The sequence below is a fragment of the Sander vitreus genome, chromosome 13 (genome assembly GCF_031162955.1).
Source record: "Sander vitreus isolate 19-12246 chromosome 13, sanVit1, whole genome shotgun sequence".
Taxonomy (NCBI): domain Eukaryota; kingdom Metazoa; phylum Chordata; class Actinopteri; order Perciformes; family Percidae; genus Sander; species Sander vitreus.
In genome coordinates this window covers 30,307,541-30,333,451 of record NC_135867.1, presented here as the reverse complement: position 1 = coordinate 30,333,451, position 25,911 = coordinate 30,307,541, and the positions used below count along the sequence as shown (strand labels likewise).

Sequence of the window (25,911 nt, the reverse complement as noted above, 5' to 3'; positions counted from 1 at the left end):
CCCTCTCTGTCACCAGGAAAAACTCTTGGATGTGTCATCTGACTATGGCCTACGGATGAAATGTGTAAGAAAGGAGTACCCTGAAAGGGGAGAAAAAGCTTTGCAGCAGCTACTGCCCTTTGGATCCACATATTTGTGTGAGGCTTCATTTTCTGCAATGACTCTGATCAAAACAAAGCAGAGAAACAGACTGGGCCTGGAAAGAATCACTGCTGTGTCCTCCCTGCCACCGAGGATGACCAAGATCCTCAGTGAAGCACAAGCACATGTTTCACACTAAATTATAAGTGCAACTTAGTTTGTTGTTTATTATTACAAGTGTTTTTGAGCTAAAATGTTATACACATCACTATATATATATATATATATATATATATATATATATATATATATATATATATATATATAATCATTTAAATTCCCCCTTTTTTTGTGAAATATATATATATATATTTTTATTTATATAGTTGTTTTTTTTTATCAAACATGTTCGGGGCCAGTCAAGGGGTACTTGAACTGCATGATCGGTTATTACATTGTTTGTTTTTTTGCAAATGTTTTTCATTTACAATGTTTAATAAATCTCATACTGATGGCACATCACTATATCGTAGTCATGGGCTTTATTTCTATCTGAAATGTTTGGGGCCGGTCAGGGGGTACTTGGCTGAGAAAAGATTTGATAGGGGGTACATTATTGAAAAAAGACTGAGAAGCACTGCACTAATGGAGAGATGTCAGAGTAAGGGGGCTGCAGCTGTTGATGGACAGGCACCCTGAGCAGTCGGGGGTTTGGTGCCTTGCTTAAGAGAACCTTGGCAGTGTCCAGGAGGTGAACTGGCACCGTTTCAGCTATCAGTCCACCACTGCACTTTGGGTGTCTATGGAGACTTGAACCTGGGACCCTCCCGTTCCCAACGCAACACCCTACAGACTGAGCTACTGCCACCCGCAACGCAAATATAACCCTTATGGGTTATGGTTAACTCGGCGTAGTTAACATAAGGGCTCATGTTGCTGATATTGTTCCACAAGGATTGTAACATATTGATATTGTCCCCCCCCTACTTTTACTTGAGTATAACATTGTAGTAGTATTTCCACTACTACTATGAGTACTAGTGCACCCCCACCAATTCCAGATGCTGTCCTGTTGCTGGAATTCAATGGCTGAGATGACTGCAGGGACGGATTTTACATTTGTTTTATTTTCAGGAGATATTACGCTATTACGTTAAAGCGAGGTTCTGTCCCATCGCTTTTCCCGTGGTCAGAGCCAGAACCAGAGACGGTACGGACAACATCTGTGTCCCAACAGGGAACGGTACGGACAACATCTGTGTCCCAACAGGTAACAGTACGGACAACATCTGTGTCCCAACAGGGAATGGTACGGACAACATCTGTGTCCCAACAGGGAATGGTACGGACAACATCTGTGTCCCAACAGGGAACGGTACGGACAACATCTGTGTCCCAACAGGGAATGGTACGGACAACATCTGTGTCCCAACAGGGAATGGTACGGACAACATCTGTGTCCCAACAGGGAATGGTACTGACAACATCTGTGTCCCAACAGGGAATGGTACTGACAACATCTGTGTCCCAACAGGGAACAGTATGGACAACATCTGTGTCCCAACAGGGAATAGTACTGATAACATCTGTGTCCCAACAGGGAATAGTACTGACAACATCTGTGTCCCAACAGGGAATGCTACTGACAACATCTGTGTCCCAACAGGGAATAGTACTGACAACATCTGTGTCCCAACAGGGAATGGTACTGACAACATCTGTGTCCCAACATAACGGTACGTCAGTGCGGACAGCGGTGTGTCCTAGCAACTGACAGATAAACATGTCGGGAATTAACGCAGGATTAACGATTAACAATTGCTACACATAAATATTAGCATTACATTTTTAGCAGCGGTGGAAAGATACTATACTGTACTTAAATACAATTGTAAGGTAGCCTACTTTTAATTGAGTATTTTCTTCTACTTCATACTTCACTATTTATGGGTCCAACTAGTCCAGCAGTTGTTGATGACAAAATCACTCGTTAACTATGTAAATTGAAGCGATATTGACATTACAGAGCTGCCTGATTGCTGTCCAATTCTCTGATATGAATGACCACATTGCATTGTGGGATATAAGCTGAATGTGGTCCGCTTGTAGAGTCTTGTTTTACAGCATACTGTAATATTTCAGGTAATAAGATAGACCTGATAACATTAAAACAAAGAAATAAAAAACATGATAAGATGTCGTGAATAAATGTTGATTAAAGTCCTAAAAATATCAATAACAAAGCGATAAATCTTCCCTGGTCACGGACACAATTACATTAAAATAAAGAAATAAGAACCATGATAAGATCTCATGAATAAATGTTGATTAATGTAGAATGTAAAACAAACGTGGTGGAGACACAAAAGATACAAATTTCGACTAGTTCACAAACTGCAGTGAGACTGGCTTGCACTCCGGGAGTTACCAAACAGCAGCCAGTTCTCCTGTCCAAGGGTTAGGGTTAGTAGGAGTCAGGCGCTCTCATAGCCACCAACACGATCTACAAGGTTGGGTGCGGGGATTTAGTTGATAACTATATTATGGCACGATTATAACACACTGAGCTCAAGGATTGGCAGTGGACTTTTAGTACTTTCTTCACTGTAATAGTCTGTTATCATTATGAACCCAAGCACTGTCTCTGTGGCCCAAAAAACTAGGTGAACTACAACAATTTACAGTCACCCATCAAGTCTACATGAATCACATTACTCAACAAAATCAGACATTTGTAGAATAAACATCCCCCATTCAGAGCTTTTTTGAATCCAGGACCAAACAGAACCTCTATCAATGTGTTTAGTGTTCTGTGACCTCGGATTGTATTTCATCGATCTGCAGTAATGATGGGATGTGGCAGCAGAGCCAGCTGTGAGCTTTTAATGAGGACAGCCATGACATGTCAGCGCCACACTGCCATCACCGTCATCACTGCAATCATCAGCACTGCTGTTTGGCCATCGGTGCAGCACACTGAGTCACAGTGTGTCACGCAACCCAACAACTGGCCCTGGGTTAGGGGTCACACAGCGGCAGCAGGGGGTCTTCCATGACATGACAGGCTGACATAATGAGCCTTGATGAATGGGTGTTTCTTTCTAAACTATTCTTAAAAACTGTATGCCCAAAAGCTCCATAAGGAATAAGGTTAGAAAGCTCTTTTTGTTTCAGACATCCTCCACTTGCATCACACTATAATAGTGCGTTCCATTTACCTCAGAACTCGGAAGCCAGAGCTGGGAATGACGTCACACCCGAGTTGAATGCGTTGCATTTATAAGTCAGATCTTTTATTGTGGGGGTTAGCTAGCTAGGTTTTAACGTGAACATGTGCCAGCCCAGGTCAGACATAGACACAGACAGTGACTTCATTATTTTTGATCGTAGGCTCCTCATCTAATAATAACAGTGTTTTTTCCTGTAAAATTAACAAAACTGCAGCAACAGCCTTTTTCCGAGATTTATGTTGAGACTTTTTCTAAAAAAGATTTTTTGAAGTGTTATTTATTCCAATAACACCAAAATAATTCAAATGATTTATTGAAAATGTTGAGCATTAAAAACTTAATTTCCTGCATTCAGGTGAATTTGTATGCACATATTACTACCTTTTTCTGAATCAATGTATGCTGCAAATATCTTTATGTAAAGAGAAACATATTGCAGTAAGGCTCTCAGGCATTCTGTATTGCTTTCAACTATATATTCTCCTTAGGATCGACTTTTCTAATTATATCTGAGTCAGCACACATGTAGCCTAACATCTTTTACTCCTCCCTCCTGTTTTGCGTCTTTTGTTTGGGAAGTGACCTCCTTAAATATGCATATGACAATCATTCACCTCAATGATACATGAATTTGTATTTAATTTATTAATAAACCCCTGGACTGTAATATTTCAGATGTGTTTGAGCAAGATTTCTGCTCATATCCAAAACTTTGTGCACATATACAAAATACAATATATCTGTGTTCTCTGTAATTTAGAGGAGTCGTGATATATTTTGAGAAAAGTAAAGTTTTTTTGAGAAAAATAAAGTTATAATAGGCTATTACAAGAATAAAGTCACTATATTTCAGAAAATAATCTATACCTGCACTGCTGTGCATTACGTGATTGCTCTGCTGATATGGTAGAGCTCAGACCTCCTGACAGGCACAGAGCCCCGTTTGGGTCTCTGAATGAGACAAGTAGTTTAGCTAGGGAAGTGGCTGTACGCTGCTATACATCGGAGGTGGAAAACCGAAACTACTGCTGCAGAAATACACGGAGCACAAACGGGACACATCTCCTGCAGCAGGTCGACAGCTGAGCGGTATATAAACCGCTCAGCTATAAACCTGAAGCTGCCCTGCATTTTGTTGAGTGGACACTAGCGACGCACAGGTCTGCTTCAGAGCTCTGTGTGTTTGAGTCTGACCCGTAGACTTGAAACGTCACGTCACAGGAACTTCAAACTAAATCATTAGTATTGCGCTCCTAAACTTTGTGTTAATGGCATCAATATATTAACATTTGGCTATTATTCCTCCAAAAACTTCACCTTTCACAGCTTTCCTCACGTAAATACAGTTGCTAGGTGATAGCAACAAATACAGCATGGTCGGACCCCGCACGTAGCTACCCGTTCTATTCGCCTCTGAAAAATAAACTGGACAAAGTTACATTCTGCGCTACTATTTGGGGCTGAAGCCCAGGCAAAATCGGCTCACGCCGCTCATGGTGTAAACCGGGACATTTTAGCGTCCCGACAGGCTTTTGTCGGGACTCGGGACACAGAATTCAAAATCGGGACTGTCCCGGTCAAACCGGGATGTCTGGTCACCCTAAGTTAATAACAACACATTACTCTGTTTTTGTGCATACAATCAGCGCAGCAACATGTGCACAGATAAAAGTTCGACAGTGCTGTGTGTACAACTGATTTAGTGAGACCCAAATAAGACAGAAGTGCTACTAACTGTATGTTACTACAGCTTTCACAACTGTTGATGCATGAAGCAGCCATGCTGGATTTTAAGCTTGGGGTACTGCTTCCGACTGTTTCTGACTTTGACCTCGGAAAATCCGTCTTCCAAGTACAAATGGAACAGACTATTACTCAGGACGCTCTGAGTCACTCACTCTGCAGCAGGGAGGGGGGAAAAGCAAAGGGGGGGGGAGTTGAGAATGTGAAGACTGCATGCGGGGTACATGCTCTGCAAACATGCACAGTTCAATGGTAAATCCATCAGTCATCGTGGAGTCTGTCTCTGCTGAGGTTCCAGCACACTAGTGCATGTGAAGGGAGAGTAGAATCAACTCATCTGGCACTGCTCAGCAGCACCCCGCCCCACACACCTCTCTCTTGCTGCTCAATGCAAACCAGGCTCACATCCTCTGCAGAGCTGGAACACACCGCACTCGTAAGCTTCATGTATAGCAGCATAGCGCAGCAATTTTTATTTTGTCGGCCATTTTATCCAATCTGTCCAGCCACACTGGGCGTGTAGCCCAGTGTGGCTGGACACGCGTTATGGTACGCGGTACGCGTTGTGAGGAGAAACTTACCCCCTTGGTAACGGGTTGTACATAGGTTCTGTTAAATTCCTGCATAAATGGTAACAGCGGCGCTAACGAATTATGGGTAATCTTCAGCAGAACTCCTGATAACTGCTGTGGTTAGTCGCATGTTAAACGCTGCAGAGACTATATTAGCCAAAATGCTTTAAAGCCCACCACACAATGTTTTATTTTACTGTATTTTTGTTGTGATGTAGTTTAGAGATGAATGCCGTTTGTTTGGCGTCGAGTGAGTCGCTAATTTTGGGCTCAGAGCTGAATGCTAAATGTAGCTTATTTTGCGTTGCATCTAATGCTATTCCTCCGTCTGACTTACTGTGCGTTGTGTAGGCTGTTTATGTCTCTGTCTGCGATGTCGACATGCCTATCCTGATTCAGTCTGGTTTTCCCATGTGCAGATGCTGCTCCATATACACACTGTAGTGAGACTGTCACATAGAGGTGCCGTGACAATGCCATTGAGTGAGTGGACGTCTGCCTGCCATTGATGGACTGCTGTAGCTGTGGCTTCGTTTGGACATCGTAGACTGTGGACTCCTGAAGTGGACATCTCTCAGCAATATCCTTTACACGTTGGAAAGGATTCTAGCTCTGCTGATTTTTTTATTTTTTATTTTCTCTTAGTTAGTTAGTTGATCTGTTTTTTTCTGCTCTTTTTGTTTTAGACTGTAGTCATAATGAACGAAACTACACTTGATTCGCCAGCTCGTACTCCAGCTTCTGTCGGTAGGGGGAAGGGTGTACTGCAGATACCTGCTACCTTTCTTAGAGGTAGTCCTCTTGTTGGCAGTAGCGTTGCATTAGGAGTGACTAGTGTTGACTTTTCGACTGATCCCCCTGACATTACTGATATGCGTAACCCACATAGGCAACCAGTCACTAGTTCAACACCACACACTTAACATGTTGCCCCTGACTTATTAGATCAAGTAGGCTCAATTGCTCAAATGGTTGGAGAACAGATAGCCGACAGTATTATACCTCGTCTTAACCCACTTAGCCTGGGATCAGACACACAGCAACCTGCATAATGGCAGTAACACTCTGAATCGACCTTCCAACACTGGATATATCCCTCATTTGGTCATGCACAGAAACGTCAAAGAGCCTCATTCTATCAGAGGGGATGGATCTGACTCGGTTGACATTGAGGAGTGGGAAGACCTGATGAGGGCCTTTGTTAAGAAGGGAAACATGAATACTGCCGAACATGTTGAGGAAATACTTGTTCACCTGCAGGGAAGAGCAAAAGACGTAGTCAAATTTTGGATTTGGAACAGTGAGTCTGACATCCAAACCAGCCCCAGTGCTATTTACTGTGCTATTTATCTGCTTCGTAAGCATTTCAGTTGCAGTCAGTACTCACTAGTTCCTCTCTTGGACTTTTACACCACTTTGCCTAATGAGAATGAAGAGCCTTACAATTACTGGTTGAGGCTAAACAAAGCAGCAGATGTAGCCTCTGAATGTCTGAGGGAGCAAGGCAAATCGTTTGACAACCCAGGAACAGAGATTGCCCACATGTTCATCTGCCATTGTCCCAGTAAAGATTTGGCCCTGACCTTTCGATCCAAGCCTATTGACAAGTGGTCGGCCCATGAAGTGCAAGCTGTGTTAAATGCCCATAAATCATAGTCCAGCTTTAAACCTGCTGGCTTGACATGTTGTGGTAGGACTGATAAGGCAAATGTTTGCAAAGTTGATGTTAATGCAGCTTCTGTCGCTTGCCATTCATCACTCTGGATCACAGCAGTGTAGATCTACAGACCAGGCTAATTGACATGCTGGAGAAAGTTTTGATGCACAATTCATGCGTACGACAGCTAACTCAGGTAGACGCAATGCCAGACTCCCAAGATTTGATGGCTTAGACACCTTACCCTGTACTATCTGTAATGATGGAGCTCACTCTGCCCTAGTCCACTGCACTGAGCATCGCCTGTGTTTTCAGTGCCAGTCACCTGGCCATTCCCGACGCAACTGTCCGGTGTCACGGGCTACTTTACCTCCGTCTAATCAGGGAAACTAACGGATCTGCGCGAGAGGAAGGGCAGTGCAGATCTAATCAGTTAGCCTCCCATTTGTGATACTGAGAATTATGAGTCTGTATATGAGGTACATACAAGTGTTGCCCCTTTTGACAAGACTGTTATTTTTCAATGCTTACAGCATGTCCCCATGACTGACAGTCTGTTCTATACCCCTGTGTCTGTCGAAAATGGCCTAACGCTTAAAGCACTGATTGACAGCGACTCTATGGCATGCACCATAAGCAAAGCAGCTGAAGCTAACCTGTTGAAAGCCAATCCTAACTTGATAAAGACTTCAGCAGCTAATGTTGTCATTATTGGATGTGGAGGTCACAGAGTTACCCCCAAAGGGATATATGATGTCACAGTCTCCGTTTATGGATATAAAATGATGATCCCTGTTTTGGTTGTGCCAGGCCAGACAGAAGAACTGATTCTTGGCAGCAATGCCATCAAATCACTGTTGGCTTTACTGAGGGCCACCGTCAGCTACTGGAAGTTGATGACCATGCCAAGCAGAGATGGGATGGATGAATCCTTTCAGTTTTTGTCCTTGCTCTCTAACACAGAGAGATGGAAAGGTGATATTGTGCCAGACAAAGTGGGTACAGCCAAACTTACAGGCAGTGTAACATTGCAGCCACAGAGTGAATATCTAGTTTGGGGTAAACTCCCTAGCAGGGCCATGGTGTCTGTGGGTAGTAGTACTGTAGTCGTAGAGCCCACTCTGTCTAACTCCAGGCCTAAACAGATCTTGGTCAGCCGAGTCATCACACCACTATTTAGTGATGGCTTAGTTCCAGTTAAACTAGTTAACCCCACTAATCGCCCTGTGACACTGAGAAGGAATGCAAAATTGCTGATGTATCCCCGTGCATTGGAATAGAGGACTTCCCAGAGGTTGAAAGTGTCCAGTGTGACGTCCAGTCAAGTGCCAGTCCTGTCACATCCCGGAGCAACCTCTAAAGTCAGAAGAGGAGTTGACCAACATTCTGAGGGATCTGGGATTGAACGATTTAGACCTAAGTGCATGTGAAGTGTCTCTTGAGTGGAAGAACAAACTCCTCCACATCATCGCAGCACATGAGTCTATATTCTCGAGGAACAAGATGGATTGTGGTCTAGCAATTTTGTTCACAGGATCCGTCTGGTTGATGACATGCTGTTTCGTCTACCTTAAGTCACTATGAGAATCTGCGGACAACCCTGAATGACATGGAGTAGAGTGGCATAATAAGAAAGTCAGTGAACAGAAACAGAGTCAGAAAACAGTGAATATGCATCATCTTTAGTACTTGTGTGGAATAAAAATGGCGACCCCAGGATCTGTAATGATTTCAGATGGCTCAACACAGGACAATAAAAGATGCTCATCCTCTCCCACACCAGGTGGAAATGCTTTCTTATCCGCTATGGACCTGATATCCGGCTTTTACAATGTGCCACTACATGAGGAAGACAAAAAGTATACAGCATTCTCATCACCATTCAGACTCGACGAATAAAACCGCATGCCCTCACAAACAGTCCCGCTACATTTATGTGGATGATGATGTTGATTTTTGTTTGTTGTGTTATCTTGACGATCTTTTGGTCTTTGCAACAAAGCAGCTTGCACTTGACCGGCTGGAGATGGTGTTTTCCAGGTTGAAGACTCACAATTTGAAGCTCTCACCAAAGAAATGTAATTTTCTGAGGTCTGTGAAATTTCTGGGCCACATCATGTGTGAAGACGGAGTTTACGCCGACCCTGAGAAAGTGCAGGCCATCACTGATGTGCAGGTGTGTGCAGGTAACTGAATTTGATGTTGACTTTTATTATGTGAAACATGTATAATGTTACTGTAGGAGCTATAATCAGGTGTCGAAGACACTGTACTATTTCATATACTGTATTTTTATACAGCAGAAATGCCTTAGAAGCTGAGGATTTTATTTTACATTTTACTTTGAAATATACAAAGCATTGTAAAACATGTATTGCTACACTTTTGTTAAAAATAACCATTCCACTATACAATCACAGTTTAACAAGTTTAATAAACAGCAGAACTCCTGATAACTGCTGTGGGCTGTTTATGTCTCTGTCTGAGATGTCGACATGCCTATCCTGATTCAGTCTGGTTTTCCCATGTTCAGATGCAGCTCCATATACACAACGTAGTGAGACTGTCACATAGAGGACCGTAACACAGACATTTAGGTGGCACCGTAATGAGGCACCGAAATATGCGTTGCTATTCCATCCAGGAAATAATGTTGTTTGTGTTGCGCACAACATAGTGTTTAAACTTTACGGAGACAACCAAATAAAATATTGACTTCTTTTGAAATAAGATTTTCCAGTTTTGTAAGTTTTGATTTGTTTTTATATTTTATAAAAACACAGATATAGAACAGGAGTTTGCCAAAGGGGGGCAACCAGAGAACACGAAACGGTTGCCAAATTACTCAAGCTGGTTGCCAAGGGCAACTGTTACTGGCGAGCCCTGAGTAAAATTAAAATCATGAAGTCAAAATTAAGATTTTTTCCAAGTTGATGTTATCTTCCTGCACAGAAGAATTGTTGGATGTGCGAGTTGTTTCTTCCAAAAAGAATAACAATGTATCAAATGAGAAGGTGATGAACATCCAGAGAACTACCAGCTGAATGTGCAGCTCCCCTCTGCTTTACGGGCTTTATACACCGTATAGCTCGCTGTTTAGCTGTAAAGAAACGTACAAACATCACAACCCACATTCAAAAACAGAACAAACATAAAAAAAAGACGCCTACGAAAAGGCAAAATAGACAAATGAAATAAATGAAAAAAAATGTCAGCCTTGATAATTAAAGAAAATAGGCAAAAAGAAAAGCAGAACTGGGAATCAAGCAGTAGGCACTTCATCTGGCAAACATAGAGATCATATGGGCCCCAGAGAATAACCATGTGTGTTGCTTTGAAGACACTACTTGCCTAGACATTTGGAGAAACCAGGAAGCCTTCCATTCCGTGGGAGCGATGGGGCCACACAGATTTGGCACTAACTCCTCTTATTACATTATCTTTGTCTTCTTTTTATTTATTGAATGTGTTTGTTTGAAGCTAGGGGACAGGTAGGAGACAGCTAGGGGACAGGTAGGAGACAGGTAGGGGACAGGTAGGAAACAGCTAGAGGACAGGTAGGAGACAGCTAGGGGACATGTAGGAGACAGCTAGGGGACAGCTAGGGGACAAGTAGGAGACAGCTAGGGGACAGGTAGGAGACAGCTAGGGCACAGGTAGGAGACAGCTAGGGGACAGGAAGGGAACCGGTAGGAGACAGCTAGGGGACAGGTAGGAGACATGTAGTGCACAGGTAGGAGACAGGAAGGGAACCGGTAGGAGACAGCTAGGGGACAGGTAGGAGACAGCTAGGGGACAGGTAGAAGACAGGTAGGGGACAGCTAGGAGACAGCTAGGGGACAGGAAGGGAACCAGTAGGAGACAGCTAGGGGACAGGTAGGAGACATATAGGGGACAGGTAGGAGACAGCTAGGGGACAGGAAGGGAGCCGGTAGGAGACAGCTAGGGGACAGGAAGGAGACAGGTAGGGGACAGGTAGGAGACAGCTAGGGGACAGCGCTCAAAGTTAAAATTATTTCAACTGTAACCTCACTGCTGCTGACCTATCGAAACCAAACCAATGAGATCAGGTGGTAGCCAGGAGCGATGACGTATATGTGCGCATGCCTACCTCCCTGTTTTACCGCTGACCATCTGTAGGCACCTACACCTAACAACTTGTAAGAGCAAACTGCATGTTGTAAATATCTTAAAGTCATGTTGTTAGTACCCCAGACTGGAGCTCCATGTGAAGGTAGTCCACCTGGAGAGGGGGAGGGAGGCATGGCTCTATCAGCGTGAGTAATGTTCATATCGCGTGAACACTCCGGTGCTCAGGGAGCCATGTGACAATGGCGCAGTGGGTGCTGTGTTGATGAGCAGTTTGACATGAAGGGGAACAAACATGAAGAGACTCTCATCTCAAAGCACCTTAATGATGTGGCAGCGAGGACCCAGCCTCTCTGAGCTAAAATTTAATAAATACCAAATGGCTCGAAAGGATGATATTTTCCTCTCTTCCTCTTCCTTCCTCCCTCTCGTTAGAGGAGGACAGAGACAAAAGCATGAGAGAGTGAGATCCCAACTCCATACAGGCGGGCGCCATCTTGGGAAAACAGTCTTGACCAGTCGAACGACGAGTAACAACTGGTTACGCCGTGCAACCAGTAACCAGAAACATAGCTCAAGCACGGCGTTTGTCGTTCGATTGGTCGAGACTGTTTTCCAAAGATGGCGCCCACATGTATCGGTACTGTCTTTATAATAGGGTGACCAGACGTCCCCGGTTTCCAGGGACAGTCCCCGTTTTTCACTATGACTGACAGACCCAAAATTGGAATGAAATAGTCGTGCACCCTACACGCACAGGCTCAAGACAGTCAGAGCAAGCCTCAGAGCTCAGAGATGTTCTAGAATGGCCATATTACGATGCTAAAATGACTGTTTATTTACATGGAGTCTGGTAATTTCGCGGACTTTTTATGTTTTAAAAAAGGATCTTACTCTTTAACAGAAAGGTCGACCTCCTTAGAAATCCTTTCCATAATGTTGTCAGACACTTAGAATATTAATCTGAGTCTGTCATTGGCAAAACGAGCACTTTTATGAACGTAAAAAAAGCTGGACAATTGACGTCCTATTAACTTACATTGTAGCTTGTTTCGCCGTTGCCGACTGAGGCGATAATTTTATCTGATACTCAATGAGCTGTTGCAGAAACAAGCCCAGCATGAAGCAATAAAGCAAAAGCTGTCAGATAAATGTAGTGCAGTAAACATTACAACATTTCCCTCTGAGGTGTAGTGGACTACAAGTATGAAGTAGCAGCAGGGGAGATTCTAGGATCAGACCTTTAGGGGGGCTCAGCCCCTAATGAGAATGTGACATGGATACAGTGCATGCAAAAGTGTTAATCTGAGCCATGAAATTACCAACTTCTTCACAACTGGACTCCTGCTCTCCCTCTGACAGAGACTGAGCCAAAGGGCCAAAATTATAATGTATTCTCATTATTTATCACTATTTATGTCAGCACAGACATTTTTGTAAATTCCTTAGCCAGTGTATCCCACCATAATGGTTATTATATTGCTAGATTCCAGACAATCCCACTTACTTATATATATCCCATTTACAAATATAAATATATTTTTCTACTGGTATGCTTCCTAGTGACATTAATGCAAAAATATGAAGAAAAAACTATTCCACCTGTGTGTGCATGTTTATAATTCTGAAGTGCATTCTACAGCACAAATACATTTATTTCCATCCAAAAATAAGAATAATCAAGTCTAACCTGTGAATTTAGTAACAAAGTGCACCAGATTAATGCATTTAAACATTAAAATAGACAACATTTTCTTACAGGGGAGCAGGCTTGTGCCCCAGTGCAGCTCTAGGTGTAGTGACCCCCCTGAGGCAGTGTCCCTGTTTTAAGTTTTACAAAGATAAAAAATGACCTGTTTTGGAGGTATTTACGCTTCTCAGCTGAAAATGTCCCCGGATTTTGTCTCAGAAATCTGGTTACCTTACTTTATAAACTATCTTTTTAATAAACTGTCTGTACACTTACAAAGTTCTCAATGCTTCGGTTTACATGTAGGGACCCTCATTATGTTACCGTTGAAGTTTGGTGATATTTTGAGTCTTGTTAGTGGTATAGAAATAGCGATTTCTTTTTACTTTACCCATGGCCCGACGACTAGCGTTATAAGCTAATTAGCGGTAAAACTGGTCCCATTCGATTAGCATGAAAACACATCCCAGAGAACGGTCGACTCGGTACCCACGTGTTCTTAACCCCTAGGTTCATTTTCGGAATTGTCCTTTAAAAGACATCCATTGCCTCTGCTTCTTGCTCGTGTATGATACTGTGCAATGCTCCAGCAGAGTGTGTCAGTAACCTTTCCTCATGTACTGCAGGACGCCTCATGCTGCTGGAGGCTTCGTTTTTCACCTTCCCTCTCTTCCCCCCCCTTAATGTGGCAATCCTTCCCCTCCTCCTCCTCCTATCTGGCATGGGGCTGAGTTATAGAGCCATGAATCGCTCTGTTTGCAAGTCTCAGCATTCCTCAGTTGGCCCGCTGACCCTGCTTTATTGCCGTGAACCCCCATCAGTACATTTGATCAGCCATACCCTGACCGCTGATGATTCATCTTTCCCCTCTGGCAAAGATCAATCAAAAGGTAGAAGTATTCAGTAATCTATTTTAAAACTGCTTATGTTTCTCTCTGTCTTTCTCTCACTCATTCACATTGAGCCTCTCTCTTGCACATTTTTTAAGCTTGATGCTGCAATGCAGTCTGGGAGGTAGGGATGACCAGAGAGGCGAAGAAAAACTTCACTCAAAATAAAGTTGTAACAAGAGTGTGTGTGTGTGTGTGTGTGTGTGTGTGTGTGTGTGTGTGTGTGTGTGTGTGTGTGTGTGTGTGTGTGCTTGAGCTGTTGTCTGCACACTGCACATGATTAAAAAGAAGGCTGCATATATAATATTCAGCATCTACCTGTGACAACACGTCTCAGGCCATGGGCCAGAAGCCAGAGAATTCTGTCCAATCAGTTTTTGTAACAGAATTGAATCCAAGCGTGAAGTCCCCAGAATGACTCTCCCGTCTGTGGACTAGTGTTGTAAATGATTGGAAGAACATACAGTTGATGCTCATGGCCTCAGAGAAACACATGCTAGCATCACAGATTGGGATGGTGGAGAGCATCAGACTGTTTCAATTCCTGCAGAAATACAGTAACTACCAGAACCATCACTCTCCATATAAACGTCAAACTCTGCTGCAGTTGTCTTTTTGAATAAGGTGACAGTGAATTCACACTGCGGTTCAGCATATTTCATCCCAACCACTACAGTCCCCAGCAAGCACTGCTGTAAAACCAGGAGAGGACTGCTGGAATCTCCAACACAACAAACTGTCTGTGGCATGCAGTTGTCAGTGTGCTCATGGCAGTGCACATGCTGTCCCCTGGCTGTGTGCACGCTGCCCATCACTGAGGCTTAGAATTAGCCTGCTGAAGACCGAGGCCTGCAGCCGCCATCTTAACACAAGGTCATCCATCAAAAGGCTCCTGTCACACACACACACTAGTCTATATCGACGACGTTTCATTTACGGGATTGCTCTGTTGCCGCCGGAAATTCCGCCGATGTCCCTCATTTTCGGCCAGATGTCCCACACCTTCCTCTTTCTTTGTGTTGGCGTTCTAACCTCCATTGGATTTCTGAGGACCTCAGATCACTGCAGGGTAAATCCTGGAAATGAAACATTGTCGATAAAGACTACGACGGCTACAGAGCAGCATGAGCTGTCGGTGGCATCAGCTGCCTTATACAGCAGCCCATTGACTGTTGCTGTATAAGAGCATGAAGAACCTCGTGGGGGAGGGGGGGTTTGGCTCCATAAACACAGAGCTTTCAAGCCGGGGAGCAGAGTTCATGTTCGGGAAGAAGTTCAGGAGTAAACATTTGACTTTCACCCAGGAAAAGGGTGTTCGTTCCCAGGGAGAGTTTTAATCCAAACCACCATCTTTTTCTAATCTTAACTAGTTGTTTTAGTGTCTAAACGGTCACTTTTTCTCAGCTAAACTAATAAATACGTGGAATACATATACGGATTACAGTGCTGCACTTTTCACAGCTATATGTACGAATGAGAACAAGCTGAAATATTGGGGCTTAACGGGATGATACCTGACTATATACAAATGATAAAAACTGCAACTATTTATTTTTTCATTTTCTTATTTAGATTTTGGTATAGAACATTTGATTTACAGTCTTATTATAGCAAACAATATGGCAGAGGGAGTTCTCTCCTGTGTAATTAGGGATGAAAGCTACTTCTAACCACCTAGTTAGTTAGCTTTCCATCCCATCCATTAGGCCTGTTGGTTCAAACAGTGGTCTGAGCATACACATGGATGTTGGCTGTGTATGCCAAGAATGTAAAATAATGAGCCGTGGTGTCAGCTGCTAATGTTCCTACATATACACAAGTGATGGATGTTTTGAATGTGTGGGACAGGGCGAGGATGTTTGCTTCATTCTGGCCTGTCGGACTACTGCAACATGTGTCTACTCAGCCTCTGGACACAAGATAAAGGCTGATGTGATCAGTGTTACATTTGAAGGCACTGCCTAGTCTAATCTATCAATCAATCAATACAAAATAACTTACTGATGACACTGTACAAAGTCTTCATCTGAAAGGGTAGGTTTGGAAGTTTGAAACACAAATTAGTCAGGTGCCCATATGAACATTGACACTTGCTGTATTGGCTGTTTGGTTCTGGCTGTAATCATTCCTTCAGTTCAAACTGGCTGTTAAAAATCCCTTTGTAATGAGCTTTCAATGTGATGGGGGAACCACCCATAGTCCTCACAAGAAACACATTCCACAGCTTATCTGAAGCTAATTTGAGGCTTCAACAGTCTAAATCAGACAAGTGGGTATCTTGATACATAAAGGGGGAATGTTATTCTAAAAAGATAACCACTGCATTTGGCTCACAGACTTATGAAGCCTTGTATTATCTTCATAAAGTTTTGAATACATTTTTGCACAGAAGGAGAACTTTTGTCCCCCATCAGTTACATTGATGGGGGACAGTCTCCAGTCCAGTCTGTCCCCTGAGCTAGCTGTCTCAGGCTGTACCACCTAGTGTCAGCCAGTCTGTCCCCTGAGCTAGCTGCAACAGCCTGAAGTGTGTAAAGTAAGATGTCAACAGTAAACAGTACCCCACATCATCTCCAGACTCCATCTGGAACTTAACTTAACTGGAACAAAATAAGACAATCAGCTATAAAACTGGTAATAGAGCATCTCTGTTCTCTGCAAAGACGAACTAAATCACCTGATTAATGCAACGTTATCACAACGTCTCCCAGCCATTTGTCACCGCAGAACGCTGCTCCCTGCCTGGCTAAAACTAACATAGCCTGAAGAAACAAGGCGTCTGCCCAACTAAAGTTATGGTTCGGAGCCGCGACGCCGGAAACGTAACACTAATCTACAACAGCAGTCTGTGTCTGATAGAACGTCATTTACACTGATTTAAGTGTTCTTGGATACAGTTTGTGTCTTGTTCTCTGGGTGATGGCGTTGGATATGCGTTAGCATGTTAGATGTATTTCCACTCACATACCCAACAACTGCTGAACAACGCCGACACACAGTCCTCGTCTTATCCACCATTCTCTCGCCTGTGCTACTGGAACTGACTGGGAAACTCTTAAAGAAAAATCTTGAAGAAGCCGGCGGGTCCTTTAACTCGCCATAACTAGTCCTTAGTGCTGCTATCTGACTCACTGCTTCAGAGCTAAGGCGGGGCTACAGATTAGGTGTCCCTAAAGAACCCACGTATCTAACAGTAGTTAGTAGCATTACATTAGTTCTGCATTACATTCATTCATTTGCACGCAAGTTTTATTTTTATTTTTGTACCGTGTATTCTCTGTAAATTAAGGTGACCAGATTTCTGAGACAAAATCCGGGGACATTTTCAGCTCAGAAGCGTAAATACAAAACAGGTAATTTTTTATCTTTGTAAACTTAAAACGGGGACACTGCCCCAGGGGGGTACAAGCCCCCCTAGGGGGGGTTCATGGGCATGCTCCCCTGTAAGAAAATGTTGTGTATTTTAATGTTTAAATGCATCAATCTGATGCACTTTGAAAAGAAATTCAGAGGTTAGACTTGATTATTCATGTATCTATGGATGGAAATATTTGTGCTGTAGCCTGAGCTATTTTGCACTTCAGAATTTTAACCATGCACACACAGGTGGAATAGTTTTTTTCTTCATATTTTTGCATTAATGTCACTAGGAAGCATACCAGTAGAAATATATATTTATATTTGTAAATGGGATATATATAAGTAAGTGGAATTGTCTGGAATCTAGCAATATAATAACCATTATGGTGGAATACACTGGCTAAGCAATTTACAAAAAATATCTGTGCTGACATAAATAGTTTACATGAGAATATATTATAATTTTGTAGATCATGTAGAAATTTTGTTGCAATTTCAAAACCGGATTACTCAGGAACCGCTCGTTGTACCGATGCATGTGTTGAGTGAAGAGTTTGGGAGATATTGAGCTCATTGAGTATCAGATACAATTAAAACTATTGAGGAAATATTTTCCTTTGACATTGGTCCAGTATTAAACGAGATCGCTGCAGTCGGAAACGGCGAAACAAGCTACAATGTAGGTTAATAGGACGTCAATTGTACAGCTTGTATTTACGTTCATAAAAGTGCTCGTTTTTCCACTGACAGACTCAGATTAATATTCTAAGTGTCTGACAACATTATGGAAAGGATTTCTAAGGAGGTCGACCTTTCTGTTAAAGAATAAGATCCTATTTTTTAAAAACATAAAAAGTAAACCCACCAGACTCCATGTAAATAAACAGTCATTTTAGCATCGTAATATGGCCATTCTAGAACATCTCTGAGCTCTGAGGCTTGCTCTGACTGTCTTGAGCCTGTGCGTGTAGGGTGCACGACTATTTCATTCCAATTTCGGGTCAGTCACAGTGAAAACCGGGGTCATTTCCGGGGACAGCTCCAGCCGGGGACAGGTCACCGAAACCGGGGACTTCTGGTCACCCTAGTGTAAATTCATGCCCTGAACTGTGACGCCCACTTCGGTTCAATCCGAATACATGTACCGTTCCACTCCTACTAAAAACACTCTGCAGTCTGTAAAAGACCAGACACAAACTAACTGCACACTAACTGCAACATATCAGTCAATAAATAAATACATTTATTAAATACCACGTGTGTTTATTTTACCTGTGTACTAATATATGAAAATCTGTGCATCAATTAGCCATTTTCGTTGTAATGCGTCACTAATTACCTTTTAAGAAAGTCTAATAAGATCCAACAAGATCTAACAGAGGGAAATAACCATGGAGCCTACTTTAGATTACAGTACGGTTTTCTTGTAACTTGTTACAATTTACCGTCTAAGAAAGTGGAATAAGTTTTAACAATGTGAAAAAACAATGGATCTTACTTTAGATTGCAGTACGGTTCTGGTCTAATATACCACACATTACCCATTCATAAGAATGTAACTGGGGGAAAAAAGATATAATGTCCTAGCAGCTTTCATAACTATGTTACTGTGATAGTGACATGCATTAAATGTTCTGATGTCTTCAGAATGGAAGTAGAGCATCGATGCAGCATGCATTTAGTATATATACATATAAGCCTATTAATAAGACCATGCACCACCTAGAAACACCACGGGACTCTGCAGAGCATCCAGGCTATGAGGGACTGTGAAGTAGCGACCAGAGGGGACTCGACGTAGTTGACTTACTACGTGACTTACTTAAATTACTTAACGCTAGTTCTCTTCTAACAAGCTACACATGACACAGGGCTATGCCCGATATTTGGTCTCTAATTACAGTGTAATTTAGGTGTATGGTGTCTCTGTTTTCTGTCTAATATAGACCACTTTTTTAGTTTTGGTCTTATTACAGGCTTATTACATCTTTGTAATGTATTAATTAGAGCATCATTTAGGTGTATGTGTCCATGGTATAACTGTTCATTTACTGTCTAGTTAAGACCACATTATTTCTATTGTTGTAATTTGATACAAAGTATCTCTTATTATGTCATATTAATGTACTGTAAAATAAAGCATGACCACTATTGCTTTAAGCGAGTGAGTGGGGGTGCTGCAGTGTAGAAATCTGCTCAAGACATTCTCCATCAACAGTGGTCGCTAAAAACTTTCCTCATACTCACAATACCTTTCAACACATTCTAGTGGGTGCAACAATTGTTCATAATTGGAAAAAGTATTTTTGGAGGTTGAGGGGTGTGTAATGTGTGACAGGCCCAGGCCCACTGGGCTCTATTATTCATCACTCTGCCATACCACATCCACTGCACAGAGAGGAGAGGGGGAGAGTGCAGGAATAAGAAAAGAAAACAGACATGAAAGGAGATAAAGATAAGATAAAGAAATAGAGACTTTAGAGAAAAGACAGAAAGATGTAATGCCTTCTGCATGAGCGAGCAATGCTTCCCTCGCCTCACTGATCCCTCCCTGCCTCCATCTCCGCAAACACTGCAGTGTTGGCACACTCCACACACACACACACACACACACACACACACACACACACACACACACACACACACACACAGAATCTGGGGCTCTGAAGGTAAGCCAAAGCCCTGTTCACTTCACAGTGCCAGCAGCTGACCAGCAGCCTGTGCAACACTTACTGTGTACGTGTTATGTGGGCGAGTATGTGTGTTATGTGGGCCTGTATGTGTTATGTGGGCATGTGTGTGTTATGTGGGCGTGTATGTGTTATGTGGGTGTGTATGTGTTATGTGGGTGTGTTATGTGGGAGTGTAAGGGTGTGTTATGTGGGCGTGTAAGGGTGTGTTATGTGGGTGTGTATGGGTGTGTTAGATGGGCGTGTATGGGTGTGTTATGTGGGGGTGTAAGGGTGTGTTATGTGGGGGTGTATGGGTGTGTTATGTGGGCGTGTAAGGGTGTGTTATGTGGGTGTGTATGGGTGTGTTATGTGGGCGTGTATGGGTGTGTTATGTGGGGGTGTTAGGGTGTGTTATGTGGGGGTGTATGGGTGTGTTATGTGGGGGTGTATGGGTGTGTTATGTGGGCGTGTATGGGTGTGTTGTGTGGGGGTGTATGGGGGTGTTATGTGGGTGTGTATGTGGGCTGGAAGTGCATGTGTGTGTTATAATGGGCCTCATTTATCGTTCCTGCTAATTAATCTACTGTATATTAAATGTGGTTAGATGCAGTGGAACATGCTTCAGCAGCATGTTCTTAAAATAACTAGGATATTTGTTGATATTTTGTTGGCTGTTTAAGTTGGGTTATTTTTTAAATAAAAAATCAATTCAATCCTAACTGAAGGTATCTCAGGGCACTTTACATATGGAGTAGGTTTAGACCACACTATCATTTACAGAGATGCTTTGTTAAGGGGGCTGTACTGAAATACTGAGAGAGTGGGCTGGGGCAGCCATTGTCTAATTCCTCTCTGTCTCCTGCTCTCTCTTGCTCTGTGTGTCAGATGTTTAGCTATTCCTCTGCCTCCTTTAGTGATAAGATATATGTAATAAATGTAGTATATTCACTGCTCTGGAGGCAAGGCTTAGTGAGTTTGAGGCACGGCTCCGCACCATGGAATCAAAATCATATGCTTCCGTAGCTAGCCAGCGCTCCGTAGCTGGTGCGGGCCAACATACTGTAGCTTCTGTGAGCAGTCCCCCGGCATGCCCCGAGCAGCCGGGCGAGTGGGTGACTGCCCGAAGGAAACGTAGCGCTAGCTCTAAACCGGGGAGCGGACATAGTGGCGGTCGCTCTAAACTGGAGCCTATGGCTAACCACCAACATCTTCGCCTTTCTAACAGTTTCTCCCCACTCAGTGACACACCCCCTGAGAAGCTAACTCTGGTTATTGGGAGCTCTATACTGCATAACGTGAAGTTGGTGGCTCCAGCGGCTGCAGTCGTGTGTGTCCATGGGGCCAGAGCGTGCGATGTAGAATCCTATCTAAAGCTGTTGGCTAAAAATAACCGTAAATACAGTAAGATCATACTTCATGTAGGTGGTAATGATACCCGATTACGCAACTCGGAGATCACTAAAATGAATGTTAAGTCACTTTGTGCATATGCAAAGACAATGTCGGACTCAGTAGTTTTCTCTGGACCCCTGCCAAATCTGATCAGCGATGAAATGTACAGCCGCATGTCATCCTTCAACCGCTGGTTGTCAGGGTGGTGCCCAGCTAATGATGTGGCATAACTAGATAACTGGAGGGTGTTCTGGGGAAAGCCTGGTCTGATTAGGAGAGACGGCATTCATCCCACTTTGGACAGAGCCGCTCTCATATCAAGAAATCTGACGGAGTCTATTATCGGTCATAAACCATGAAATCAGTAATCAGAGGTACAGTGCTACACGCTTTTTTGTGCTTCCGTTGGAGCCGTCGCCCACTCATAATCCCATAACCACGGTGTCTGTCCCCCGACTCAGATCAGTTAAATCAAAGGTAAAAAAAAAAAGAGGCGCTATACTTAAGAACCTAATTGGAATTAGAACAGAATAGGAAAATTAGATGTGGACTATTAAATATTAGATCTCTGTCTTCTAAAGCAGTACTAGTAACAATGATATCAGATAATCAAATTGATCTATTCTGTCTTACTGAATCATGGCTGTGCCATGGAGAATATGTTAGTCTAAATGAATCCACTCCTCCCAGTCATAATAATACTCAAATTCCACGAGGCTCTGGCTGAGGGGGAGTTGCAGCCATCTTTGATTCAAGCTGTTAATTAATCCTAAACCTAAACTAAATTATAACTCATTTGAAAGCCTTGTTCTTAATCTTCATCATCCAACATGGAAAACATTACAGCCAATTATATTTGTTGTTGTTTACCGAGCTCCAGATCCATATTCTGAATTTTTATCTGAATTCTCAGAGTTTTTATCATGTGTAGTCCTTAAATCAGACAAAGTACTTATTGTAGGTGAATTTAATATCCATGTGGACATTGACAACGCAGGGTTTCCTGCAGCACTTTGCAGTTCAGGCGGCCGCCTTAACAACACACGCCTGCCGCCTTAACTACGTCGTCGTCAAAAAAAATAAATGATATGAGCGATATCCGCCATGTTACTCTGCGTCTTGTTTTCTCCCTTTCATTCCAAACCACACAGCTGACGACGTGCAGGTGGAGGAGCTGGAGACAGGCTCGGACATACATATGGACTTGTGTCAGTCCCGCAAGTGGTTTCAGTAAAGTGGCTGCATGTGTCCGACAATGCACTACATCAACACCGGTACAAGCCTACAGCTGTCCGCCGACACGGAGTGCGGAAACCGTGTCGGAGCCTCCCGGACGGTGAACTGAGACTCCTGCTTGTCGGTCAATCGGTTAACATTTAATTTCATTGTGCTTTCTTTGGAAGGCTGGCTGCTAAAAATCGCCACTTACTAGCTAATTAACCTGAGTTAAATGCTAGCTATCAGTAAACAGAAGTGACGTGGTGGCTGGCATCTGGTGTGTGCGCCAGTGTTTGTGTGTGTGTGTGTGTGTGTGTGTGTGTGTGTGTGTGTGTGTGTGTCGGCCTGCCCCCCGCAAAGCTCCGACCTGCAGATAGCAGAGGAGCAGAAGAAAGTAGCTGTACCTTCACCAAAATGAAGACTGAAAAACAGAACTATTTTGGTACAAACATTTACTCGCCATGTGGCAGATAGTTATATAGATATAGATAGATATAATTTATAAATTAAATATTATTATTTAAATGTAATTTTTAGTGTTTAATACATAATTGTTAAATGTAGTACAGAGTCTGTATGTAGCTCTGAGTAGTGAGGACTTCATGAGCTTCTTAAATGATAAAATTATAAAAAATTAGAGATAAAATTCATCACCTTTTGCCCTCAACCCCTAACGGTTGACCTTTAAACGCAGGACTGCTAGAAAGAACGACAGGACCTGACATATACTTAGACTGCTTTTATCCTATAGACCTTCAACAATTAATGCTAAAGGTCTCTTCAGCAAAGCCATCTACCTGTCTATTAGACCCCATCCCAACAAGACTACTTAAAGAAGCGGAACCCGTGGTTAAAGGGATATTTCACTGCTGGAAAGATGAATATGTATTAAACTGGGTCATTTATGTAGTAGAAATGTGAATTTTTGAAGTTGGTGCCTTCTAGACCAAAAAAAGCCAGAAAATTTATTTTTGGCTCATGTGAATGAAAGACAACAACTCCCAGAATGCACTTGCTTCTAGGCCTGTCGCGATAGTCAATAAATCAATCAATCTCATGATAAATAAAAATGAGGTTGATAATTTCAATTAATTAATTAATTTCCGGCCGTGATAATTTCTATTTGCATGCTTATTTGTTTTCCTCGTCTCTCTCTCTCTCTCTCTCTCTCTCTCTCTCTCTCTCTCTCTCTGACCACTCTCGGTTCCTTAGCGTAACGAGGAGTGAACTCTCTAGTCACTAGTCAGCCGCGTGGTCTCTGTGTGGGGAGGCGGGACTCCTGGCGTAGCCTACCACAGAGTGCAGCAAAAGAGCCGCGTGAGGAGAAAACGCTAGTTGAGAGTTGGAGGAATAAAAAAAAGAAGATGGAATTGGTTTCAAACCCAAACGCAACAGCTGCAGTGTGGGAGCACTTTGGATTCAAACCGAATGACCGTGGTGAACCACTTAACCTGAGCGAGCCGGTATGTCACATTTGTTGTAAAACAGTAGCAACTAAACACGGCGACACAACAAACATGCATATGCACCTAAAACATGATAAAAAAAAAAACTACAACAGATGGGCCGTCTCTCTGTCTCTCACTCTCTCTCTCTCTCTCTCGCTGTCTCTCTCTCTCTCTCTCTGTCTCTGTCTCTCTCTCTCTCTCTGTCTCTCTCTCGCTGTCTCTCTCTGTCTCTCTCTCTCTCTCTCTCTCTCTCTCTGTCTCTCTTTCTCTCTCTGTCTCTGTCTCTGTCTCTCTCTGTCTGTCTAGATAGACTGTGATTCACTTTCGCTTTATTTGAACAAAGCTTTATGCTGGAGAAATTATTTTTAAAAAGCTTTTTGCATATGGCCTGTTGTTACCTTTTTGCTTACAAAGGTCCTAACTGGCACTCTTTATGTCTGAGCCTAATGTTTTGTTGCTTTTTGTTTATATCCATTTTATTGATTGTTTTGGTTGTGTGTGGTCATTTATCACAATTATTTCTGGGACAATTTATCGTCCAGCTAAATTTGTTATCGTGACAAAGATGTGTAACAAAACTGTGTGAACACAGAGTTAGGCCATGTTAGGTGTTCTTGTGGCTGCTTGATCATTGATTCCTCCTGTTCAGCTTGTGAGCACTTTAGTTAAACAGGCATTAGGTAAGTGACATATGTTCCAAAAGCAGGAGCAGCGCAGCAACGTCCCACTGCTCCTCTGGTGGCTCTGTGCACTCATTTGAAGCGCTGTTGTCATGCTGTTTGAACTATTTATAACCACAACTTGTTTCCTCTCATTCTTCCTCCGTCGTGTTGCCCATCTGTATCGTCTCCCCTGCTGACACAGACTTGAGAGCACGTAGCTGTGATTCACCTGTAGACCAGGGGAAACCATGCTGAAACAAGTCCACATAATGGCTGATGCATTCTGTCTCGTCCTTTATGCCTTTATTTGATTTGAGCATGTGTCCAAAGTGACAGGAGCACTTGCTCTATCTGCTCTATGCAACCCACCGCCGCTCTATCAGAAAATAGACTAGGCGCATATTTTCTGTTACGGGCCAACTTTGTGATGTACCAGGTCTGCTTCGGGCGTTCACTTCCCTCTCAGCTGTTGGACGCCAGCATTCCTTATGTCTTCTCCTCTTTCGTCTTCCTTCTGGCGTCCAGTGGAGGGGGATGTGATGTCATCCTGTTTGCTTCATGGGTCCAATCCATCTCTAGCACCTCCTTGTGACAATGGGCTTCCTTGTGTGGAATGTTGAGCGTTCGGAGCCCAAAGAAAGAACAACGTTTTAGCTTGGTGACCATGCTGTTCTAAAGGCACTTACACACATTGTTCAGCATTCTGAAGGTCCAAACGCACCGGAAGCGTCTGACGTGTACATTCTGAAGTACATCTATGTTTGAAAAGGCCGAACATGCACTAAAAGGGCCCTATTTTAACGATCCAATCGCACAGTATGAAGCGCCTGGCGCAGGTGCGTTTAGGGCGTGTACGAATCCACTTTTGCTAGTTTAACGGTGGAAAAAAGGGTCCGTGCACCAGGTGCGTGGTTCAAAAGGGTTGTACTTAGTGTCTTCATTAATCATAGGTGGGTGTAACATGCAATAAACCAATCAGAGTGTCATCTCCCATTCCCTTTAAAAGCCAGGCACGTTTGGACCTTGGAGCATTGCTATTATGATGGAGGATTTGCTAAGCAGGAAGGAGAGATGAAACTGTTCTGCTCGTGCGTGAAGTTAAAGTGTGCGAGCAGATCATATCATAATATTATTTCACATTAGATTCCCATAGCGTTATCCTACTCCAACCTTGTTTGGATTTTGGAGCATCAAATGAAGAGCCAGT

The 25,911-nt window shown here is 43.0% G+C and overlaps 1 pseudogene; it reads left to right on the top strand.

Moving 5' to 3' along the window:
* The first annotated feature begins 157 nt into the window (after positions 1-157).
* On the top strand, positions 158-21,735 carry LOC144527441 (uncharacterized; annotated as a pseudogene).
* Positions 21,736-25,911: the final 4,176 nt, after the last annotated feature.